We start from the raw sequence: 23,907 nt of genomic DNA on the forward strand, positions 1-23,907 counted from the left end.
TCGGAACCCACAAAGGCATGGGTATATCCGAGGTTTCGTTTTTTAATTTTTATTTCAGAGCCTTTTTTCTAGATGTCCTTGGGATTTTTCTGTGTTATTGTAAGCATTATTGCAATGATTTCAGGTGCATTTTGAATAGTTTAAACATTTTCTGGGACTTTTAGGGTCCCTTTCTCCATAGTACATGAGTGCCCCAAGCATCATGAGCACTTCCAGGACACTTCTGTTCCGGCTCTGCTAGAACGCATCTGTTGTGTAATGAGGAGGCTGAACACTGTGGCTGCTGCAACAGATTTATTGGTAGATGGTGGCAAACCAAGCAGTTGCTTCACTGCTCCAAATGTTCACCAATGAGGCAATAATAGCGTGTCTTTAACTGGCTTGGGTTTTAAATGTCTTCACAAATAGGAGGAGTGCCGGGAGGCCGCTCTGCCTGAAGTCATAGCTTTTCACGGGACTCGCGCTGCGCTGCGTCATCTCGCTCACGCTCTCAAGAGTCTCGTGAGACTGCTTCCAACGCGGGCCCTCGCAAGACTCTAACTCCACATATCTCAGCAACTTGGTCCCACTCTGTCCCAAAGTCCTCATACCTTGCTAGCCTCCGTTTCTCGCGATGTGGGCATCCTTCATAGATTGCACTGCTAGGTGCCCCAGGAATAGGTGCCGCTCTGCTGTTATAATTTGCATTTACAGTGTTCCTTTCCCCTTGAACCGCCTCTGTTGACTTGGTTCTCCTTCCTTCCTGGGACCTGCTCCCATACCGGATCTGCTGTGCTGCTGTCAGGCGTGATGCCAAGACCATTCTCTTGTGCCCCTTGATCTAGACTTTCTTGATTCACTGGACCTTCTCTCATACATAGCAACATTTTCCAGGTTCCATCTCTTTCCATCTTGGATGCACACATGGTTTGAACCCTTCTGCATAACTCCGATTGGTTTGCTGAACCTGGACCCCAAGACTTGATCCTTGTGGGGTAGACTAATCTTGACTAACTCTGCTTCCTGTACTTCTGTTCTCTGGGTTGCTCTTCTGTCATCACTCCTCTTCATGGTTGGCTTGCTCCTTAACATGCTCTGCACAACATCTTCCATTTCCACGTCTTCATCCTCCATTACTCTGTTTAACCATGTAGGTACCAAAGTGGCCATCGCCCTTCTGCCCCGCAGCATGTGCAAAGGAGACCGATTGGTGATCCTGTTTGGGGTAAAGCGGTGAGATGCAATAGCCTCTTTTACTGTTTTGTACAGGTACATACCTGAGACCATGGCTTACTTTAATGCACCTTTGATGAATCTGTTGGTCCTTTCAACCCGTCCATTTGCCTGGGGATGACATAAAGAGGCTTTAATCTGTTTAATGTTATTGCCCGTTAAGAATGTCTCCATCTCTCTAGAGATCAACTGGGCCCCATTGTCTGTCCCTATCTCCTTGGGCAAGCCTTCTCTTTGAAACACAGCAGTCAGGATGTCTATAACTGTGGTGATGTCTGATACAAATTCTGCTTCTGCCCATTTGGAGAAATAGTCAATCATTCCTATTCTGTATCTGTGGTCTGGCAACATGGCTTCTACTGGTCCAATGAAATCTAGACCCAATTTGTGCCACACCCCTTCTGGTATTTTTGTGAGAATGAGTGGCGCCTGTCTCACTTTTGGGCAATGCCGCAGGGCCGCCCAAGGCGAGGCAGAGTAAATGTTACCATCAAGTAGGCTAGGAGAGGGGCAGCTCCCGCCTCCACGCCTGCTCCTCTCCCCCACAAGCGCAGAGACACGCAGTCTCTGTCACACAAAGCCGAGGAAGGGTGAAGTGTGGACAAGCGCCTCACCCTTCCTCCAAACAACAAGGTGGTAAGCACCTATGGAAAATCAACAGGCATGCAGGGCCCAGGTTCAAAGACCTGCCCCCTCCTCAGGGGGCCAGACATTATTTATTTATTTATTCACATTTGTAGAGCACACAGCAGCCCGTAAACAACATGGCGCTTGTTACATGCAGGATTAGCTTAGTTACATAACATGGCGACCATTTAGCAATTTGTTACATGAGCTGTTGCTAAGTTAAATATCCATGTTCAGGTTTAGCGCTTGTTACAGTGACGCTAGTTACAGTGGAAGGTGGTGAGTTAGGAAGTGGGGAGGGCGTTCCTTAGCTTGGGGGCTAAATAGGGGAAGCCTATCCCTCCAGCCTTCTCTTTGTTGATGCGTGGGATGGTGAGTTGGTTAGAATAGAGGGATCTGATGGGTCTACCTGATGTGGCTTTCGTGAGAGTTTCAGCAAGATAGGTCGGGGCTGTATTGTTTATGCATTTGTGGGCTGTGGTGAGAATTTTAAATGTAATGCAGTCCTTGACTTGGAGGCAGTGTGCTGCTTGTCTTGCTTGGGTGATGTGGCATGTCGGCTAACCGGCCGGGGGCTGGCGCACAGCCCACACTACTATACACATAAGAGCAGAATGCTCTAAGAGAACACAATCTGTTTGTGGACCCTGAACGGGGACCCAAACTGACAAAAGGTTTGCTGTTCACTCAGCGTCTTCCACACTTTGCTTCTTTAGCAGTCTTTAAAAGTTCACTGCTTACGCAGCGCCTTTTCTCCCCTCCTTTGAACATTGTACTGTTCAGAAAACTTGCAACTACAGGCGAACAGCAAGAAACCGCGCTGAAACAGAAAACGCGTGTAGAAGCAGGATCCAAGGCCGGCACGAACGAGCGCGGAGAAAAAACAAAAAAAGCGCCCAGACACAGGCATCCGTGTCTATTTCAGCTTTGCAGACCTAAAAAGACACGGGTCCCAAGTGAAAATCAACCTCCAGCACCGTCCCAGAAATCAAAATCACCCCACTTGCTAGCAGCCATGGAGGCAGCGGAGCACTACGGCTGGGCCTGGGTCAGAGAAAATATATACAGCTTACCAAAAGAAGGGGTCCCCATACCAACCAGTCATGGGGACGAGACGACACCGGCAAAAAGAAGGAAGTCTGCGGAAGGCATGGGAAAAGGTAACAAAAAACTGTCTAAATTGTACGAGAACATGAGTGAGATGCAGCAATTATTGCTAGTAATTAGGGGCAAACAAACCCTTCACACAGCCGAGTCCAGGCATGCAGACCCCACCTCACCACTAGTACCGGACATCACAGTTACCACCCCCCCACCAGCAGCAGCTGCAGCAGCACCAATGCCAGCAACACCAATAACACAGGTGCCAACAACACCAACATCAGCCGTCACAGTTTTAACTACGCCAAATATGACAGCTCCTGACGCAACGGGTGCTTTAAAAGCATGGTCAGTCCCCATTACAAATAGCCCAGGACAGTCAGGAGCAAGCAACAACAACTCACCAGAGACGGTTATGATTAGTAGTTCCCAATTAGACCAAAAACCTAAATCTTTTCAAGCAGAAATATAGAACAGATACAAAAGGTGTCTAGCATGGAACATTGACATAACAATCAAAGAAGCCATATGGGCGAAAGAGTTCGAGATCTTTTCGTTGATAGAAGCCCAATGCAAAGGGAAGGATGCTTTTAGGGACCCCAAAAAGATAGAGGAGAAAGCCATAGCCAGAAACGCCCAGGTAAAACAGAATTGGGACAACTGGCTACAGGCTTTTGCCATCTTGAGAAAAATTCCCCCACGATGGCCGAAAATTATGGGCATACGTGGACAAAATCAGAGGAGTAAAAATCGCTCAAAAAGGGAAAACCTGGCTAGCATATGACATTAGATTCAGGAGAAGCATGTCGGAGAGGCCAGCCATAGAATGGGACGAGGTCCAGAACGACTAATACATGTTAAACAGAGAGCCTCCTTCAGAAGAAGAGACCGCGCAGATAACCCCCAAAAAACGCAAAAGCTCACAGGGCCCCAGACCCTCCAACAATGAAAACCAAAAAAAGGGGGAGCAGCCCTTTTGGAAGATCCAGCCATGGGGGGGGCTAAATCTAATACCCACAGGTAGAACAACAACCATTCTCAGAAAGCCAACACCCCTTCTGGGAGTACTGGGAGAGTACTGCTTGTCCGCTACACTCTGCAACAGGATTGCCGTTGGATTTGTCTGCTGCCTGTTCCAAGGACTTTTGGAGGAAAACGAAACGCCCATTCCTAACGTCATCAGCAATCTCCCATATCACGAGCAAGCTCGCGCACAGTGCGCGCGCACTATTGGGAGTACCGGGAGAGTACCTCTTGTCCACTTAGCCGCGCAGTGGTGCGGTGGAGCGGTGCCCCAAAAATTGCGTCTTGCTCCCCTTGTGATTTCTGTTCTCTGTGAGCTGACACTCCTACAAAAGTAAGACGCAATCAGCGATTTCCCAATTTATTTGCTGATTGCAAATTTTGTGCGTATTTTGTTGATTTAGCCTTATTTTATTTAAATGTTTCTGGTTTGTCACCAGTCTTGTTCTGTGTTCTGTCCATTGTGATCTGATATAATAATGGCACATAAGCTAACAACAAGTATGCCGTTTAACATTCCACACTTAACATTAATGTCGAAACAATCAAACCAATTAAGCCAGGTTGATTCTGAAGTTCCCCATCAAAAATTTTACACTGCTATTTCTATCACTCCAACTTGTGTGTCATCTTGTCCAAAATCCAAATTTACTTTTGACGAACATATGAATGAATCTATTGTCTCTATTTCATCTATGTCGACGTCTCACCTTATTAGCAACAACAAATCTTGTTCTTCAGAGGTCAACAATATGCCAGCTCCTGCGAATACACCATGTGCAAGAGTAAATATGCAACCACTCTCTGACAATACGATGTTAGCGTTGACCAAACATTGCCCGCGACTTTTCTCTTCACGTATTGCCATTTCTCCAATAAACTTCCCCCCCTTGTCTCATGAGCAAACTGGTTTGTCCATTCACGCAAGCCAATGCGAATCCCCAATATTATGGAGGGATAATAACCAGCCTGGTGAGGGTTCTCATGTGGGTGAGGATGGCGCAACTCACAGTCCCAGGCAGACATTCGCAATTCTATGTTACACTATTTTGCCCTACCCACACCCAAAACAACCAAAACAGTCCCATCTGATTTATTTTTAAAACATTCAACCATGATTCAACCGGCTCTAATTGCTATCAACACCACTGTCATGAGTTTGTGTAAACTCTTTGAGTCACTTGATACAAAGGTCTCTCACCAGTCAAAACAATTTGACGAAGTGGTTATCAGCACATTACCCGTCCATACAGTCTAAGAGTGTTCTTTTGCCTAGGGAATTTAATGCTGTGGATAATTCGGTAGAATATGTTGATGTTCATAACTCTGCCAAGTCTAGTGCACAAGCATACACCTCTCATCAGGAGGTGGCCCCAGGTTCTTGTGCTCTACCCCTGATTTCTGGTATTATACGCCTTATCATAAGTATGTGTCCTGTATGTGTTCTACCCCCACTCCTAATTCAAAGAATGTATCCATTGTTCATTCGCCCCAAGCTAGTTTTATAGAGGTGGAACAGGTGAACGTGGTGCCAGCACCTGAGCGACCATCAGGCCAAGGTTTAAGCCACTTAGATGCACTTAAAGTCAGAAATCCCAAAGTTGCACAAAATAAGCCCCTTTTCTTGTTGAAAAAAACGAAAAATATGGTAAACATCAAACATACCAAAAAAACACTTAACTCTTTCTTTAAAGCTCTGAGCAAAACAACTGTTTCACAAGACAAAGCAACTGTCACAATTGGGCAGGCCTCCATTTCAATACCAATACCTACACTTCCACCAACTCTGCCTTTGGGGCCCTCAGTTATCCTTGGCCCATGCAACAAAGACCGACTAGGCGGTCCTTTTTCGCCTCTTTCACAGTTAGTACTATCCATAGACCGAAATAACGAGGCAGAGAACCACCTTGCCTTACTAAAGAAAAAAATGCTGCCTTGTTCGGTCCAACTTTTGCTATGCCTACTGAATTGTCATCAGTTCCCACAGTCCAAAGTTTGTCAACCATGCCAATCCAATTCTCAAGTGTCCAAGCTCCTGTGCCTATCACTGTGCCTACTACTAAACAATCTGTTGCCTCTTGCCCCCAGGTTCATGCACACATAACAGGTGTATTACCATCACAAAATGTGTTTTGAGAATTTTAAACAGAAGGTGGATGAATACTTGGCCACTAGTATGGCCAGGGTGCAAAGCAGTCTCCCTCCTGCTGCGGCCGCATCCAGTGGTCAAATCCCACATACTCCCCTATATACTGAACAACACATGAAGGAGGAATTGCGTTGTGCTCATCCGAGCACAAGCGCTGATACCTCAAAATTAAAATGGATGCCACAGAAACACAACTTGCAGTCAGCCTCATGCCACCTGCATCCACGCCGAACAAATTTTCATACCTTCATCTTAAAATGCAGAGATGGGAATTTCCCCATCTATGACCTGAATCACCAGAGTGTTTTGAACCTCTTTGGAGATGTTCCTGAGTTGTGCAATTTGACAACACAGGACATTGACCAAATAGAATTCATCTCTGACCTCACACGTTCAGTAGTGAGATTATGGATCCCCTCCGGTGTAGTTTGGGATTCCATTTGGCGATGCAGGATGCAATTGTTCGATATGGGTTTCGTTTTAGCAGAGGACCCAGAATGTGCCCAACCTAAAACCTAAAATATCATCTTGAAACCAAACATTTACCAAGGAGTGAACAGAGTCAATCTAGATACCCAGTGTGTCTCCACTCAACAGCATTAACCACCTGTTATGCCGTCCGTCCGACATACCCCACAGACGGGCACCCACAGGTCTACTGTTACTCCCCTCTCTGGTCCCGGTCCACCTCCACCCCCCACCCATATATCCCCAATCACTCACGCAGAGCGGCAGCAGTGACAGGTTGTCATGCACAAGCAGGGCACCTGGAGGCAGCCTGTTGGGTATGGGCACGCTAACCTGTTGCATCTGTTGCGCCAGTGGCAGCTACCCTGGCGTCTCGCAGCTGGTCGGCGGAGCCGCCGGCCCCTCCCGCTGCATTGTCACGTGACCAGAAAGACCCGGCAGTATGTTGTTACTTTGGATCACGTGACAAGGAAGCGTGCAGGACCGCACGTCATGTGACGCTGTCACCTGATTCTCCTCTACCCATTCAAAAACTGTGGGGGAACGCTCGCTCAGTGCTTCACAGCGGACTCGTTTTAGCACTGTTTGGTGTTTCTGGTATTACGATCACGGTATTGAACTTCGGACTGTTTTCTTGGACTCCTTCTTGCTAAGCCCTTGGTTATCGTTCTGCTCTGTTGTCACCAGACTTTTGGACTGTTTCTGGATTCCTTTGGATTACCCCTTGGATTTGGCGTACACGGCTGGTCTCGACCTCGGAACTCCTAGAAGATTGTTCACGGATCTCCACACTCTGCTATTCCCGAACTTGTCATTTTCGCCCACGCAGGTATTGTGGTGTAAGTCCATCCGAATTGCCATCCAGTGCGATACTTCACCTGCCGCTGCCAGTCGCACTCTGCTGCTGCATAGAACACCTTCCACCCTGTCTGTCCTACTTGGGACTCAGGCTCCTCCACCTTGGTAAGCCCTTTAGTATTAAGGTACATTCTGTTTCTCGTTAGTTTTCCTTGTCATTGTACTTACCCATTGCTTGCCTGACAGCGGTCGGGGGTCGCCGGTGTTCCTGGTTCCTGGCATTTCCGGCACTCAAATACCTGTGGCCTCAAATATCGCTCAGGGAGTTATTGTGTATCTCCCTGTGCGGGATTTGGGGATAGAGGCCCCATAATCTTCACGACCATCAAGTCTTAACACCACCAACATTACCTGCCCCCGCCATTCTGAAAATTGCAAGCTGGAGCACCAGGGGTAATTCCCATTTACATTCATCTATTGCTAACTTGTCAGGTACTCATCATGTGATAGCTCTACAATAAACTTGGCTTATCACCTGCCCACTATGGGATGGCTATGACATCACCCTGCTTCCAGCTCTCCCCTGTGGTGGCAGACAATCTTCAGGCCTTCTCGTGGCAGTGCACATTTCTAGTGGCCTTAGTGTCAAGCCATGGTCATCTTTTGGGGCTAAGATCCAGCTAGTCCAAATTACTAGTCACACTCAGGTGATAGCATTAGTTAACATTTATCGAAATACTGCTATAATGTATGATGACATCTTTTATGATGGCTTAACCATGATTTTGGACATGATACTGGTGAACCACGCAATCACAGACACAATCATCGCGGTTGATCTTAATTTGGACTGCTGGAATCCGTCTGGTAACACCCATGATGCTCAGAGATGGATTAATATCATGCAAGATCGCAATTTTCACATGCTCAACGGTTTGGTTGAGGGGGATTTGCCCTCTAACTACACGTGGCATCGTGGGACGAGCACAAGTACCATCAATTACATTTACATGAGTTCCCAATTGTTCCAAAATGTAAAAAAATGTGTCATCAGTGACCACCCTCATAGTGTCCACAGACTATTAGTTGCACATATCACATGGAAAATTAGAGATAAACCGGTCCTGCAAGTAGAGGCGACAGTTAACTCAGCAAGAAGTCGTCTCTGGTGGAACCCAGTTACATTAACTACTTTCAAAAATATAGTGGAATATAATGCATTGCAATTCAATACTGAGCAATACTCTGACCTTCTAAAACCATTCATGAAGACCATTACCATTCCACGTCATAATCAAATTCGACACCCACACACCTTTGATGTTGATACTCACCGTGTAAAAGCAGAGTTTAAAAAACCCAAGAAAAAATAAGCATCATCACAAGATCCTCTGTGCTGGCAGCATTTAAAAACAGCTAAATGCTGTTACAAAAATTGGTTAAGGAGCAGGAAAGCGGCACAATTTCAACACGACTGTGAGACAATGCAAACCACCATGTCCAACAAAAACTCCACCGATATGTGGCAATTGCTGAATGACCGTAGATGTCATCTCCAGGGAGACGCACAAATGAACTGCGCCAATGAATCAGCCTGGATGTCCCATTTTTCCTCTTTGTATGCCGAGCCAGCATTTGCAAAAATAGTGTATATACCCACATCCTGTTCTCCATGGCACAAACAGATGTCTGAAGAAATCATTTGTGTTATCATCATGCAGGCTATTTCCTCTAAGGCAATGGGTCCGAATGGGCTATCAAATTTCATGTTTAAAGCCCACCCAGATGAATGGGCAAACATTCTATATACCATCTTTGAGGACATTTTAACAATACGCTCCATCCCTCTATCTTGGAAAACCTCAATAATCATTCCCATTTTCAAGAAGGGTGATCGTAGTGTGCCTGCCAACTATCGGCCCATCGCCTTATTGGAGGCGCCAGGGAAAGTTTTTACCCAACTGATTCTTTCTGAATTCAGTGCCTGGACTCTACATTCTCAGCTTCGTGATCCCCATCAGACAGGATTCGTTGCAGGCATGGGTACAACTATAAATCTATTTGCTCTTAACTCCATTAAAATGCAATGTCATATGCATAAAGAGCAGGTGTTTTTTGCCTTTGTCGATCTCAATGCTGCCTTCGACTCGGTGAGTCGGTTGCTCCTGCTATCAAAGCTTCGTAAAGATCATTGCCCTGTAACATTGTATGATGTTATCCTTTGGTTACACTCCCCTACTTGCATCTGAGTTTGTCTCTCGTTGAATGGTTTACTATCCGACCAGATTAGCACCTCACAGGGTCTAAAATGCCTATTAGCCTCTGCAATCTTCAATTATTTCATCTAAGATGTCAGATTTGCTTTGACTGATGTGGTGTCGGATTCTTCAAAACTTAACAATCAACCCACCCAAACACTTATGTATGCAGATGACTTAGTCCTCATCTGAAAAACACAACTAGGATTGCAGCGCCTTTTGGACGCTTTTTTTATTTATACCCAAAAGAATTAGTTGAAAATCAACATAAGTAAAACACTAAGGGCCTCATTACACGGACGGCGGTAAGGGTTAACGGTCACCGTTAATGGTAACGGTGACCGTTAACCTTTACCGTCGTACTACGAGGTCCCTTTGCGGGTTGGGGAATTTAACGCCTGCTTTTTGCAGGCGTTAAAACCCAACCCGCAAAGGGACCTTGGTGCTAATTACGGCACCGCAAATTTGCGGTACCGTAATTAGCACCTTCCCCATTTCCATTATGCCCTATGGGGCAAAAATGGGAATGGGGAAGGGCAATGGTGGAAGGGGGAATTACTGCCCCACCAACCTTGGAGTAGGGTGGTAATTCCCCTTTCCGCCAATGCGGTGCCGGTAATTTACCGGCATGGACCAAGGTGATAATAGCACCTTGGTCCACCGCCTACCGTGTAATGAGGCCCTAATTGTCGCATATTCACCTAGGCGTCTCGGTCCTTTATCATATGTTTGGACCTTCAATCAGTCTCTCATAAAAATGGTGCCTCAATACACCTATATTGGTATATTGTTTGAGGGCCCCTACCATGCACCAGGCCATTTAGCACAACTAGAAACGAGGCTCACTTCATCCATCTCACAAGCCAGAATCATTATGTACAAATATGGAAAATTCTCAATTATGCCTGCATGGCACTTCTGGAACATGAAAACAATACTGGCTCTCTTATATGGTCTACAAACACTAAATGTCAATTCGCCCTTTCAATTCTCAAAATGGGAAGCAAAATACTGGCGGCGTATATTACATCTACCAAACTGCATACCGTCCGCCTGGATAAGGTACAAATTAGGCTTAGTTTCTATGCAGGGTAAACAAGTGTTTTGAGCAAAACAAGTGTTCCTCAATTTTTTGTAAAGGGGGCTGTGGTATGTGAGGAGAAATACACCTGACAAAAGAGTACACTAACCACTAATATTTCTCAAAGTGGAGATTTCATTAGATTATATCTATCACCAAAGTCAACATATTCAACAAATTTTAATCATATTTTCACAGATCTTAAAATACATAAAAAACCATTTAGGGCGTTCATCAATTGTATATTGCCACAAAAGAGAGAAGAAGAAAACACCGATTTGCATTTTTGGCTGTTATCAAAAAAAAAAAAATCCATTCACAATTTACTGACAATCGTTGGTTTAAGTGGTGTTAGTAATAATGTGTGATGATCACATTGCAATTATACACAAACATAGTATAATGGCGTCAACAATTTGATGTGTTTCTGGGGCCAAGGACAGCACTGTTGCGGTCTACAGCTCATCAATAGTGTCCCAGGACCTGTCTTCAGGACGCAATTGGTTTAAAAAAAAGGTATAAGACTTACTCAATACATCTAAAAATCTTGTACCAGTGGTGTTATGGTCATAGAAAAAATGAAAAGTAGCCAACTTGCTAACCTTATGTTAATTTCTTGGGGTGTGGAGGGCGTGGCGATTGCATCGGTCAGTCTAATAATGGCGGTGGTTTGGTCCGTCAAGGTAATTCAGGCTGTAAATCAATACATATTTGGAATCAAATAATAATATGACATAAACTCAATTGCTGTCATAATTTTCTATATTAGTGATAGGTATTCACCGTCTTGTATGAATATAAACAGGATTGGGGATTCCCAAATTGCGTGTTGAATAATAGACATATGTTGCATAGATATTAAGGCACTACAAATCCCACGATGCATCACAGAATCTGTAAGTGATCGAAAAAAGGCAGTTGTGTTATTTCTCCCATTGGTGTTTATGAACAACTAATGGGGAGAAGTATCCAACACTTACTTGCGGGTGCATTCTCCCGGATTCTATCTCAGTTTGTCTCTCCCGTGTTGTTATAAAGGGTGGATTTGCGTGTTGCATTCCCAATTGCTCGCCCTGTATGGGGACAAGGAGAGCAGGTCAAAACACGGCTCGTGTGTGAGTGCCGTGTTGTTCCTTCTTATTTGTAGTTAAGAATCGTTTTAGCTTACCTCTTGTGTAAATACTCGAGGCAAAACGTTCCGCTGCTCAAGACGACTCCGTCCGTGCGGTATCTGTGTGTTCAGGGATCAACCCTGAATATCAACAGCGGACTGCCGGCGTTCGTGCCATTTAAACCAAGGAGGGACTACAAGCATGCGGTTAAAAAGATAGGCCATCTTGTAATGGATGGATAGAATGTGGTGTGCAGACCCAAACATGTCACAACCACATGGAGGTCGAGAAGTTAAGCAGATCACCTCATAAATAACCATGGGGAATTGTTCTCCATGTGTGTGAATCCGACACCGGGCGTCAGGACGGCATGTCAATGCCGTAGCCATTCTATTCCAGCATGATGCCATGGAAACCGAAGAGGGACTACCAACATACGGTTCAGGAAATGTGCCATCTTGTAATGGATGAACAAAATGCGGTGTGCAGAACCACATGGAAGTCGAGGGGCCACGCAGGCCACCCTATCAACAAACATGGGGAAGCATTCTCCATGTGTATCAATCCGACACCAGACGTCAGGCCAGCATGTCTGTGACGTAGTCATTATATTCAAAAGTGGTGTCAGGCGCCTGTTGTGTGGGTGACAAGTAGTGCCATGGTGGTGTTTCTTTATGTATGTAGCCAGAATTACGTAGATTCTGTAAAATAACTCAGCATACGGGATATAATAATGTGTAATGTCTCTGGATGAATAACTAATATCAGAGATGCACCTACATGAATAATTCAAACCTAGATGATGAACAATATTGTGTCTGGTGATATGTGTATTACCCCTAATGGCCTGATAAGTCATATATATAGAGTTACAGTATCTGGATATAGATGTATCTCTGTTATATCTCATCTATTGATATGAAATCATCTGTGATCTGACGTGCTGAAAATGTACCAAGAGTAGATCTGTTCAGGCCCAAGTGGGTGTATGGGGTATTAATGGATAAAGAGATTCCATTCAATGGCAATGTTTAAACCGGATTGGGCTGTTTTAAGGTTGTAGATCCATTTCTGTTCCAGTTTTTTAAGGGACAGATCTCTGTTGCTACCTCGTGGGTGGGCTTTGGTTGTTTGAATGACAAACGAGAACATATCCTCGCAGGTGTGCTTGGCCTCCAGATAGTGGGCTATTAATGGTTTATCAGGGGTTCCATTGCGAATGGCGGAACGATGTTCGCCAATTTGCAATTTGACAGACCTAATAGTTTTGCCTACGTATATTAACCCACAGGGGCATTTTATCCCATAGATGATCCACTTGGTCAGACAGTTTGAGAACGATCTATATTTCCACATCCGACCATTGAGGTCAATTTGTTTCAAGTTTTTGGTCAGATGACAGACCGAGCATTGTCCACATGCATAGTGTCCGCTAACTGGTGGAAGTCCCCACAGTGTGGACTGTGTTCATATCTCGTTTTTATTCATGGGGTAAGTGTGGACTAATTTATCTCAACGGTTTGGCATCCGTTTGAAAGCAAATCTGGGACAATTGGGTCTGAAGTCTTCAGTTTGAACAGTTTTCCAATTTCTGAGTATGATCCTTTTCAGATCATTACTCAGAGGGGAAAAAGATGAGACACATGTGATTCCTTCTTCCTGCGGTTTTGTGTGTTTCTGTAGAATAACCTCACAATTGGCATTCCTGGCCCTTTTCATAGATCTCTTAATGATTTTACGGGGATATTGTCTATATCGTAGTTTCTCACTATGTTCCTGGCTGTTGGTTTTAAAGTCAGTAATTTCGCTGCAGTTACGTCGAATTCTCAAAAATGGTCCATATGGCAAATTTTCTTGTAAACTAGACGGGTGAAAACTACTAAAAAGTAGTAGTGTGTTCTTGTCTGTGGGTTTTTTGAATAGTGTGGTGCCCAAATGATCTGCTTTTTTGAAGATCTTTAAATCAAGGAAAGCGATATTATCACTGCTATAAGCCATGGTGAATTTAATCGTTGGGGTTTGTCCATTGAGCCACACAAGAACGCTATTCAGCTGATCCTGACTGCCATGCCATAACATAAAGACGTCATCAATGTAACGGTGCCACACACTGATGTAGTCATGGAAGAGATTGGTCACCGCATAGATGAAGTTGGTTTCATAGTGGTCCATATACAGGTTAGCCAGATCCGGTGCGAATGTGGCCCCCATTGATGTACCTTGTTTTTGTTGGTAAAAAGTTTGGTTGCATAAGAAAAAGTTTTTTGTCAATGCCAGCCTTACACATTCAATGATGAAATTGGAGGGGACTGTAAGGTCTGCCCTTTTCTCAAGATATTGGTGTAATACTTCTATGCAGTGGTCCTGAGGGATGTTGGTGTACAGCGATTCTACATCGAGGGTAACCAGGATGTCGTTAGCTCCAAGGTGTAAGCTAGCATTAGTGTGGAACATAGCTGTCGTATCTTGGATATACGATTACATCTTGGCCACAAAAGGTCTCAGGAAAGAGTCTGCATAGTTAGAGAGAGGCTCTAACAGTGAACCTATTGCCGACACAACATAGTGGCCTGGGGGATTAGTTGCATTCTTATGTATTTTGGGTAACAGATAAAAGGCCGGTATGGTAGAATGTGGTCTGGTCAGAAATCAAAATTCATCTTTACAAATCCATTTCTGGTCATGTGCATGTTGCATGAGGCTCATTATTTCCTCTGTCAATCCTGTGGTAGGGTTGCCAGCTAGTTTACGGTAACATTGTTGGTTTCCCAATTGTTTGTCGCTTTCAATGTTGTATGCATTAACATCCCACAATACAATACCACCTCCCTTGTCGGCAGGTTTCACTACAAAGGCAGTGTTGTTTTCAAGATCTTTTAACGCTCTACGTTCTGCCTGAGTGAGATTGTCTTTGTGTTGATTTTTCTTCTTAAAGAGATAGTCTGATTCTCTTATTACTTTATTTTCAAAAGTTAGAATCTCTGGAGAAATCATACTAGATGTGGGTGTAAAGGACGAGGGAGATTTAAGTCCTGTTATATTATCATCTGCCGTGGACCCTTCTTTTGGATTGCGGAAAAAATATTTGAGCCTTACCAACCTGAAGAAATTTCTCATATCTACCTCTGTTGTAAATGTATCTGCTATCTTAGTAGGAACAAAAAATAGCCCTTTAGTCAAAACACTAGTTTCTATATCAGTCAGGGCATGAGAACTGAGGTTGAAAACCGGTATTACCAGTTGGTCTGTGGAGGTTGCCACTGTGTGGTTGGCATCGTGCGGTTGCCCCATTGTCTGTTCTTCCCTCGTTTCCCCTGTCCCTGAAAAAACTGCGGTTGGGCACCTCTTTGTGTCTGGCTTCCTCAACTCGTTGAGGGTTGTGCTGTTGAAGAGTCTGTGTCGCTGCTGTTAGATGAGTTGGAAAAGGTAACAAATTTGTTACTGTGACTTCTATTATACGGGGGACCCCTCCCTCCCATTTGGTTAGCAATTTGCTGTTGGAAAAAGCTTGCGTTGAGATATTGATAGGTGGATTTTTCTTTATAGTTAAATATATCTTTCTTTAACTTCCAAATCTTTTTTTCTAAGGTGAAGGTTTTACATTTTTTCATTTCTTCTTCTTTTTTATCCAACAGTACTTTTGTTTCAGGAATTGTTGATTCGTCATTGATTTTTTTTCTCTAGGATCAGTAAGTCTTCTTTTTGTTTTTTGAATTCCTCCTCTGCCGTCTCAATAACCAATATGACCCAATCTGTAGAGCATTTATTTGCTACCCCACTGAATGTTCCCATGAACTTCGGATTATCTAGGAACACACGGGGGATGTTTTTTACTTGAAGACCCTCAGGTATCACTCCGGCCCTTAGGTATTCCACCATTAGTTGGCCGTGTGATTCTGTACGGATCAGCTTCTTATTCTTTTGGGTCAAAAGGTCAAGGTCATTAGTACTTGTCGGTGCTGTTATTACTATTGTAGGTGCCAGGGATGGACCTAAAATGAAGGGTAGCTCCAAACATTTTTTATATAGATCGTCGGAAAATGATACATAGTTTACATTCTCCATAGTATCGCTAATGTTCTACCGACCAAAAGGGTCGTCCTATAAGGGTAAACAAGTGTTTTGAACAAAACAAGGGTTCCTCAATTTTTTGTAAAGTGGGCTGTGGTATGTGAGGAGAAATACACCTGACAAAAGAGTACACTAACCACTAGCTACCCACCTCTATCACAGCATAGGGGCTACTTATCAACAATATTTCTCAAAGTGGAGATTTCATTAGATTATATCTATCACCACAGTCAAGATAGTATATTCAACATATTTTAATCATATTTTCACAGATCTTAAAATACATAAAAAAAACATTTAGGGCGTTCATCAATTGTGTATTGGCACAAAAGAGAGACGAAGAAAACACTGATTTGCATTTCTTGCTACTAACACCACTTAAACCAACGGTTGTCAGTAAATTGTGAATGCATTTTTGTTTTGTTTTTTTGATAACAGCCAAAAATGCAAATCAGTGTTTTCTTCTTCTCTCTTTTGTGCCAATATACAATTGATGAACGCCCTAAATCGTTTTTTATGTATTTTAAGATCTGTGAAAATATGATTAAAATATGTTTAATATACTATCTTGACTGTGGTGATAGATATAATCTAATGAAATCTCCACTTTGAAATATTGTTGATAAGTAGCCCTTATGGTGTGATAGAGGTCCGTAGCTAGTGGTTAGTGTACTCTTTTGTCAGGTTCATTTTTATGCTGGCTATGTACAACTGGCGCTTGTGATCGTTTTTTAGGAAATGTTTGGTCTCGACTACTCTAAATGTTTTGTTGAAAACTCAAACAAAATACATTTTTGCGACTAATCAATCATTTATCAAGTTATGGCTCTCGAAGGTCTATCATGTGTTAAATTCGGCAGATGTTTCACTGGAATTATTATTACATAATTCAGATAAAGCTAAATCAAAATTGTTTGAGTTTCATTGGATAACCACTAGAACATTGTGTCTCTCGTACCATGATATAGAGGGAAGTCGCTTCCCACATAAAAAAACTACAAACTTTGCCCTCATATTTGGTCCGGTGTCCCTCACTCAAACTTCACAATGGTATTCTAAGGGTGTTATTCTAAGGGTGTCCAGTCATAATATCGAATGCAATATTTTCGAAAGTCAAAATGTCGAAAAAAAAATGTCGAAAATAAAAATGTCGAATTACAAAAATGTCGAATTTTTTTCGATATTTTTTCGAATTAATGTTTAAATAAATAATTAATTAATTATAGTTTATAAAACATAATTTTTTTAAATGGTTAAAGGTATATCCATGGTGGGTGGGGGGAATGGGGAGGAGGGGGGGGGTTGGGGTAGGGGTTTGGGATGGTTTTTTTTAATAATTAATTATTTAATTAATGTTTTATTAAATACTTTTTTAAAAAAATTAAAGGTATATCCATGGGGGGGTGTTGGGGGGGATGGGGAGGAGTGGAGGGTTGGGGTAGGGGTTTGGGATGGGGGTTTGGGGGGGACCCCCCCAATAAAAAACGTTAGTATGTGTGACATTTTACATAGTTATTTTAACATTGGTTTTCCGATTTTTTTTTTTCGACATTTTATTTTCGAATTAATGACTTTTTCTATTATATGTATGTGTTTTCGACATTTTTGAATTCGACATTTTTTTTCGACATTTTTGTAATTCGACATTATTTTTTCGATATTATGACTATAAACCTATTCTAAGACTACGCCTTAATTTATGGATTACCAGGGATATACAAGCCAAACGGAAACTTTTGGCTGCAGCCGATAATTTCTGCTGTTTTTGCCTAGTGGTGGACACTCGTGAAACATTAGTACATCGTATTACGGAATGCAGTGCTTTATGTCCCGCACGAGAAACACACTATGCAAGACACTGCAAATATTTTTTATTTTTTTAAACATTTTATTGAACATTTAAACAAACATTACAAACCAAACTTGCAGTGTATACGATAACGTTCCAATTATGCATCATTGAACCGTGTTCACTGCTTCCCTTTTCCCACGCCCCGTTCCGAGCCTACTTCCGTTTATATTCTGTTCCTGCATCTTATGGTGGGGCTTCCACTTGCACGGGATCCAGAGGGTCTTCTATTGACCCAAATAATTCCGCTATTAGCAGTCTCCAGGCCATCAAGGACTCAGTTTCCTCCCACCCCAGTGTTGCTAGCTTCTTGCCATACCACAGTTTCCGCCGCTGCCCATTTCTGCAGATCCTTCCACCATATTTCCAATCGCAGTTTGTGGCATGTCTTCCACCCCATAGCAATTCTCTGCTTCGCCAGCGCATATGCCAGATCTTTCAATTTGCTTACATGCCTAAGTTTCCGTGGCCTAGGGAACCCCCCCCCAGCAGGCAGGCCCACACAGTATCCACCACGATCTTAATACCCTTTGTTGCCAGTTTGTGTGCGACCGCTTCCCCAAAAGCACTCAACAACCGGGCATGACCAAAACATATGCACCATGCCCGCGTTCTCCTAGTCCAACTTAGGGCATGCCTGTCGTCCTGCATTTTTTAACTTGGCTATCCTTTGGGGTGTTAGATACGCCCTATGCGTAATATACAACTGCATCTGTTTAAGTCTTGCATTTCTCGACACTTTCTTATGGTACCCCTGAACTCGTTCCCACATCCCATCCTCCATCGGGATGCCCACTTCTTCTTCCCATTCCAACCTCAGTTGCACCAGCTCCTTTCCCACTTTGGATATCATCATCTTGTATATTCTAGATATCTCATTTCCCCCTTTTGCTATTTCATATATTACGTCTATAATAGCATCTGGTTCCTCTTCCAGCACCAATTCAGACCACAGTCTCTTGAGCTTCCGCACCAGCCTATGGTATGTGATGTACTGACCCTCATGCAACGCAGTTTCCGCTCCCAGCACCCCAAAATCTGTGATGGTCCCTTCTTGCCAAATATCCCCCAATGTCACTATCCTAACCGGCTTCCAGTGATTTCTAATTATCATCCTCAACTGCTCTTCTCCACCCGCCAGTGCAATCAGTGGCACCTGAGGGGAGCATGGGCATGGGCTCCCCATCAGTTGACACGCTCTTCGCCACATCTTCCATCCCAGCACCAACATCTTTGTGCGCCCATCCATTACAGCCTGGGGCAACCACATTATCTCTTTCAGAAAAAATGGGACACAGTCTTTTCGGAACAACCTGGTTTCGGTGGTTGCTTCCTCTGAGAGCCATTTGGCCACATATTGCAGCTGACTCGCCACATAGTAGACTTCATAATTGGGCAATTTTATGCCCCCTTTCTCATAAGGATTCTGTAGTTTCCAGAGTGCAACTCTGGTTCGTGTACCATGCCACAGAAAGTCCCTACAAACACTGGCCAGTCTACTAAAAAACTTCTTTGGTATCAAATACGGGATATTTCCAAAATAGTGCAGGAGTCTAGACAAGATCACCATCTTCAGCATTGCGCTACGTCGCATCATTGCTAAGGGCAGCCTTACCCAAAACCGCATGCAATTCTCAATTTTCGTGATGGCTACTTCTGTATTGTGCTTATGTTCTTCCTCCACTGGGTGGTAAATATTTATTTATTTATTTATAACGCGCCGTAGCTCGCAAGCATCAGGGCGAGAAAAAGACACGAGGACGAAGATTAACAGGACGACACAAAAGAAAGTAAAGAGAGGGGGGCAGAAAGATGGCAACATGATTCGGTGTAGAAATTGCCTAGTTATTTGAAGAGAAAGGTCTTCAGATGCCTCCTAAAGAGTTGGGTGTTGCTTTCCAGTATAAGGCTGCAAGGCAGTTTGTTCCAGTGGGAAGTTGCCAAACTCGGAAAAGCTTGACCGAGACCAGTGGCTTTGCCTGGAAGGCTAGGATTGATCAGTCCTTGCTTGGCAGATCTCAAGCTACGACTTGGCTCATACCACCTGAACTTTTTCTTAAGTTATGCTGGTGCCGTGCCGTAGAGACATCGGTGGGTTAGGGTTAGTGATTTAAACAGAATCTGTTCCTTCACTGCCAACCAATGGAGATCATTTCTGTCCTTGGTGATGTGTTCTCGCTTGGATTTGTTAGTGATGGACCTGACAGCATTATTCTGAATAATCTGGCATTGTTTCAGGCAATTATTGCTAGCGCCAAGCATTAACGCGTTACCATAGTCCAAGCGAGACAGGATGGTAGCTCTCCCTATCGTGGCACTGTTCTTGATGTTAAGAAATGGTCTGATCTGGCAGAGAAGCCTTTGATAATATTGACAATTTCGCTTTAAATAAGCGGTTTGGGCTTCTGCACCTAGGGAAGATTGTAAATAAATACCTAGGGTTTTGACCTTATTTGATACCTTAATGGTGGAGTCTTTTATAGTGAAGGTGGAATAGTCTGAGCCAAGATTTTTTAAGGCTTTAGCGCTTCCAAAGGTCATAAGTTCCGTTTTAGAACTATTAAGACACATCCAGTGTGTTAACATCCAGTTTTCAATGATGTTATAGATAATCGATAACTTCTCGTTGTCTAAGGAATGGCTTCCATTCAACTCTAAGATGAGCTGTGTATCGTCAGCGAAATTGGTGAAAAAAATTCCAAGCTGAGATAGAAGAGTACAAAGGCAACGGATGTATAAATTGTAAAGCAAAGGAGAGAAACTGGCTCCTTGAGGGACACCGCAGTCTACAGGTTTGGGTGAGGTGGAATGACCTGCCCAGTTGATTTTTGAGTTCCTGTCTTCTAGGAATGATGATACCCAATCTATTGCATAATGGGAGCTGTTACCAGCTGCGCCTAGGGCCTCTCGGAGCTTTCCATGATGTAACAAATCGAAAGCCGCCGAGAGGTCCAAGAGGATTAACAAACCTGTTTTGCCTCTGTCTAGGATACTCAGCATTTCTGTCTGTAAGTCCAGCAATGCTGACTCTGTGCTATGGGCACCTCTAAAACCCGATTGTTGGGGGTGTAGCAGGCTGTGTTGGTCTACATAATCCTGCAGTTGCTTGGTTGCTATTTTGTCGAGTACCTTCAGAAGAAAGTTACAATTAGTAATGGGTCTGAGGTTGGTGGGGTCTTGTTGATCTAGTCCGGGTTTCTTGACTAGGGGGGTGACTGTGACTGTTTTAATTTCTATCGGTACTTTCCGGTCCCTAAAGGAAGCATTTGTCATGCGACGGAAGAAAGGGGAGAAGATTTCAGCATTATCAAGAATAAGTTTCGGAGGTATGATGTTTTCAGCGCAAGTGGTGCAATTCATAGAAGAAAGAGTGTCGTTCATGTCTTTGATGGAAACTGGTGAAAATGTAAATTTAGGGATGTCTGAGACAGAATACGTCACCTTAGGTTGCGCAGGTGGTGGCGGATCTGATGTTTTGCAATTTATAATGGAGTCTCTGGCTTTTTTGATTTTATTTGAGAAAGCAAGTTGAACTGCTTCACAGTCGGTCAAGGTTGGTTGGAAGGGTGAAGAGAGAGTGGGTGGTTTTTCGAAAGATTTTAGGATTTGGAACAATTTTCCAGTGGAGTTAGAAGCACTGATGATTTGAGTATTATAGTATTCTTTTTTTACTTCAACCAGTTTAGCTCTATATGAAAGGTCATATTTTTTCCAGTTTTCTTTATTTTCCTCTGACGGGGTTTTGTGCCATATTCTTTCTAATGTCCTTTTAGCTATTTTGAAGGTGCTCAATTCAGGTGTGAACCAATGCTGATGATTAGGGTTGGGGCGAGACTGTTTGTTTTTAAGCGGCGCATGTTTATCGAAAATCTCCTGGAAATGATTATTGAAATTGCGGATGATGTTTTCACAAGAATCATTATCTGCAGTATTGTTCATGACATGAGTAAGACCTTCTTTGAGAATGTCATGTGTGATTTTCTTAAAGTTTCTGCTTGGAACCGGTTTAGGGGAATTATCAAAATGGACAGCTTTGAAAGTGGGGGAGAATGTAGCTTCAACTTTGTAGTGGTCTGTCCATATACATGGAGTGGTATCGGTCACTGTCAATTGAACATTATTTGTGATAATCCAATCAAGTTGATTACCAGAGGTGCAGGTGGAGCCCTTATTAGCGATGTGCTAATTAATGTTTGTTAGGCTAGTTTCTAGGCTTATAGCCTCTTTGTCGCAGGGGTTACCTCGCCATCTATTCAGATCGCCCAAAAGGATAGTCCCAGTATTAGTTCCCTTCAAATTATTCAAGATATGAGATAATTCTTCATTGAAGTCTGAGATCAGTGAAGGGGGTCTATATAGGACGATGAAGTTAATACAATGGTTGTTGGAGAGCGTGAGTTTTAGATGAAGAACTTCGCAACCCGTGCAAAAGGTTTTAGTAGTGAACAGCTTCAGAGTCGTTTAGCTATTATAGCTACCCCCCCCCTCCTTTACCTGATGTCCGAGTTTCGTAGTAAATGTTGTAATTGTGGGGGACAGCGCTATCGACAGTTGGGCCTATAGGTTCTTGCAACCAAGTTTCCGTGAGGAAGAGTATGTCCAGGTTGTCTTGGGTGATGTAATCATGCACATCTTGAGAGTGTTTGTTGAGTGACCTGGTATTTAGGAGTACAATTTTCAGGGTGGTATTTCTGAGGCAATTGGGCATTAAGTGAGTGGGAACGGGGGTGGTAGGTTTGGATATGGATATGGTCTGGGGGTGTGTTTCATTTGGCTCGGTGTCTGTGCCCAAGTCTTTGCCAGGAACGGGGAAGCTCAGAGATTTCTCTCTGTTGTCGAGAAAACTTTTAACAAGTCTTTCGTTTTCAAGTTTGTTCGCATCAGATAGCAACTGTAGGATTTTTAAAAAGCCCATTTCTTACCCGTTTTATTAACCCTGTATAGGTGTAGCCGGACAGAGTGTAGGGCCGATAGCCGATGCCCGCCGTGGACCGGCGTAGACCGGCACCGTCCCAGAAGCGCCGGCGCTGAAGCGCCTGAGGTTTCTATTTCTGCAGCTCAGAGGCTGCTGGGATATGTAGTTCACAAGGGGCTGACTAGTAGTCAGAAATCCGTTAAATGTAAAAAGATCTGAGCAGTCAAATGAAAGACATAAACTCTCAACTCACGCTCTCTTTCTAGTTTGCAGGCAAAGGTAAGTGGAATGCGCAAGTTTAACACACACAGCAGCAAAAACAAACAAATACGAACGTTCAAGCGTTCGAGTAAGTAATGTTGTATGGTGTGGCACGGCTTCACAATAATGCTAGATGCTAGATGCTAGTAAATGCACACAATCAGGCAAGCAAGGCACGTTTCAAACTTGGATGATAGTATTTCCTAAATTCGAAATTCGAAATCAGAAAAAAAAAAACTTCAAATGCAGTAGTCCTTAATCTTTAAGCAAATGACTCAAGTCTAGCTAGTTTCAGCTCAAAGTTCCTAATTTTCGAAATAGCGTAACCTGTAATTCCCAACCCAGACTAACCTCTTATCTATTCCTAGATAACGAAATGTATTAGCTGCCCATGGTACTTGTAGTACTGGCAGTTGTTCTAGGGGGATCCCCTCATACCTGCCTAGTGGGAACATGCTAGACTTCTGAGGGTTCACCGCTATACTGGACAATTCCGCATATCTTCCCATCACCTCCAGAACATTTTGGAGGTTCTCCTCTGGGTACCGCAAATACAATAATATGTCATCTGCATACAATGATATCAGGTGCCGTTCACCACCAACAGGGATGCCTATCATGTCATAGTGTTGACTTAAATAGATTGCTAGGGGTTCCAGTGCTAATATGTAAAGCATAGGTGACCATGGACAGCCTTGCCTGGTTCCCCTACAGAGTTTCCACCTTTCCGATACTACTGACCCCATTTTCACCCTGGCCAGCGGTTCACTATATAACATTCTAGCCCACTGTAGATATCCCGGACCCATCCCATAGCCAGCCAGGGTCGCCAACAACCACGGCCATTTGACTGAATCAAAGGCCTTTATTTCGTCCAACGACACTATTGCCAGTTCATCTTCACTTTCATTCCCTTATTCAATGACTCTAAGGAGCCTTCTAAGATTATTAGATATGTTCCTGTTAGGGACATAGCCTGTCT

General features: G+C 43.5%; 1 protein-coding gene across 1 annotated transcript in view; it reads left to right on the forward strand.

Moving 5' to 3' along the window:
• Positions 1-23,907, forward strand: part of CIMIP6 (ciliary microtubule inner protein 6) — a 208,385-nt gene that overhangs the window by 950 nt on the left and 183,528 nt on the right. The window lies entirely within an intron of this gene.

The sequence above is a fragment of the Ambystoma mexicanum genome, chromosome 4q (assembly GCF_040938575.1).
Source record: "Ambystoma mexicanum isolate Mex_15411 chromosome 4q, UKY_AmexF1_1, whole genome shotgun sequence".
NCBI lineage: Eukaryota > Metazoa > Chordata > Amphibia > Caudata > Ambystomatidae > Ambystoma > Ambystoma mexicanum.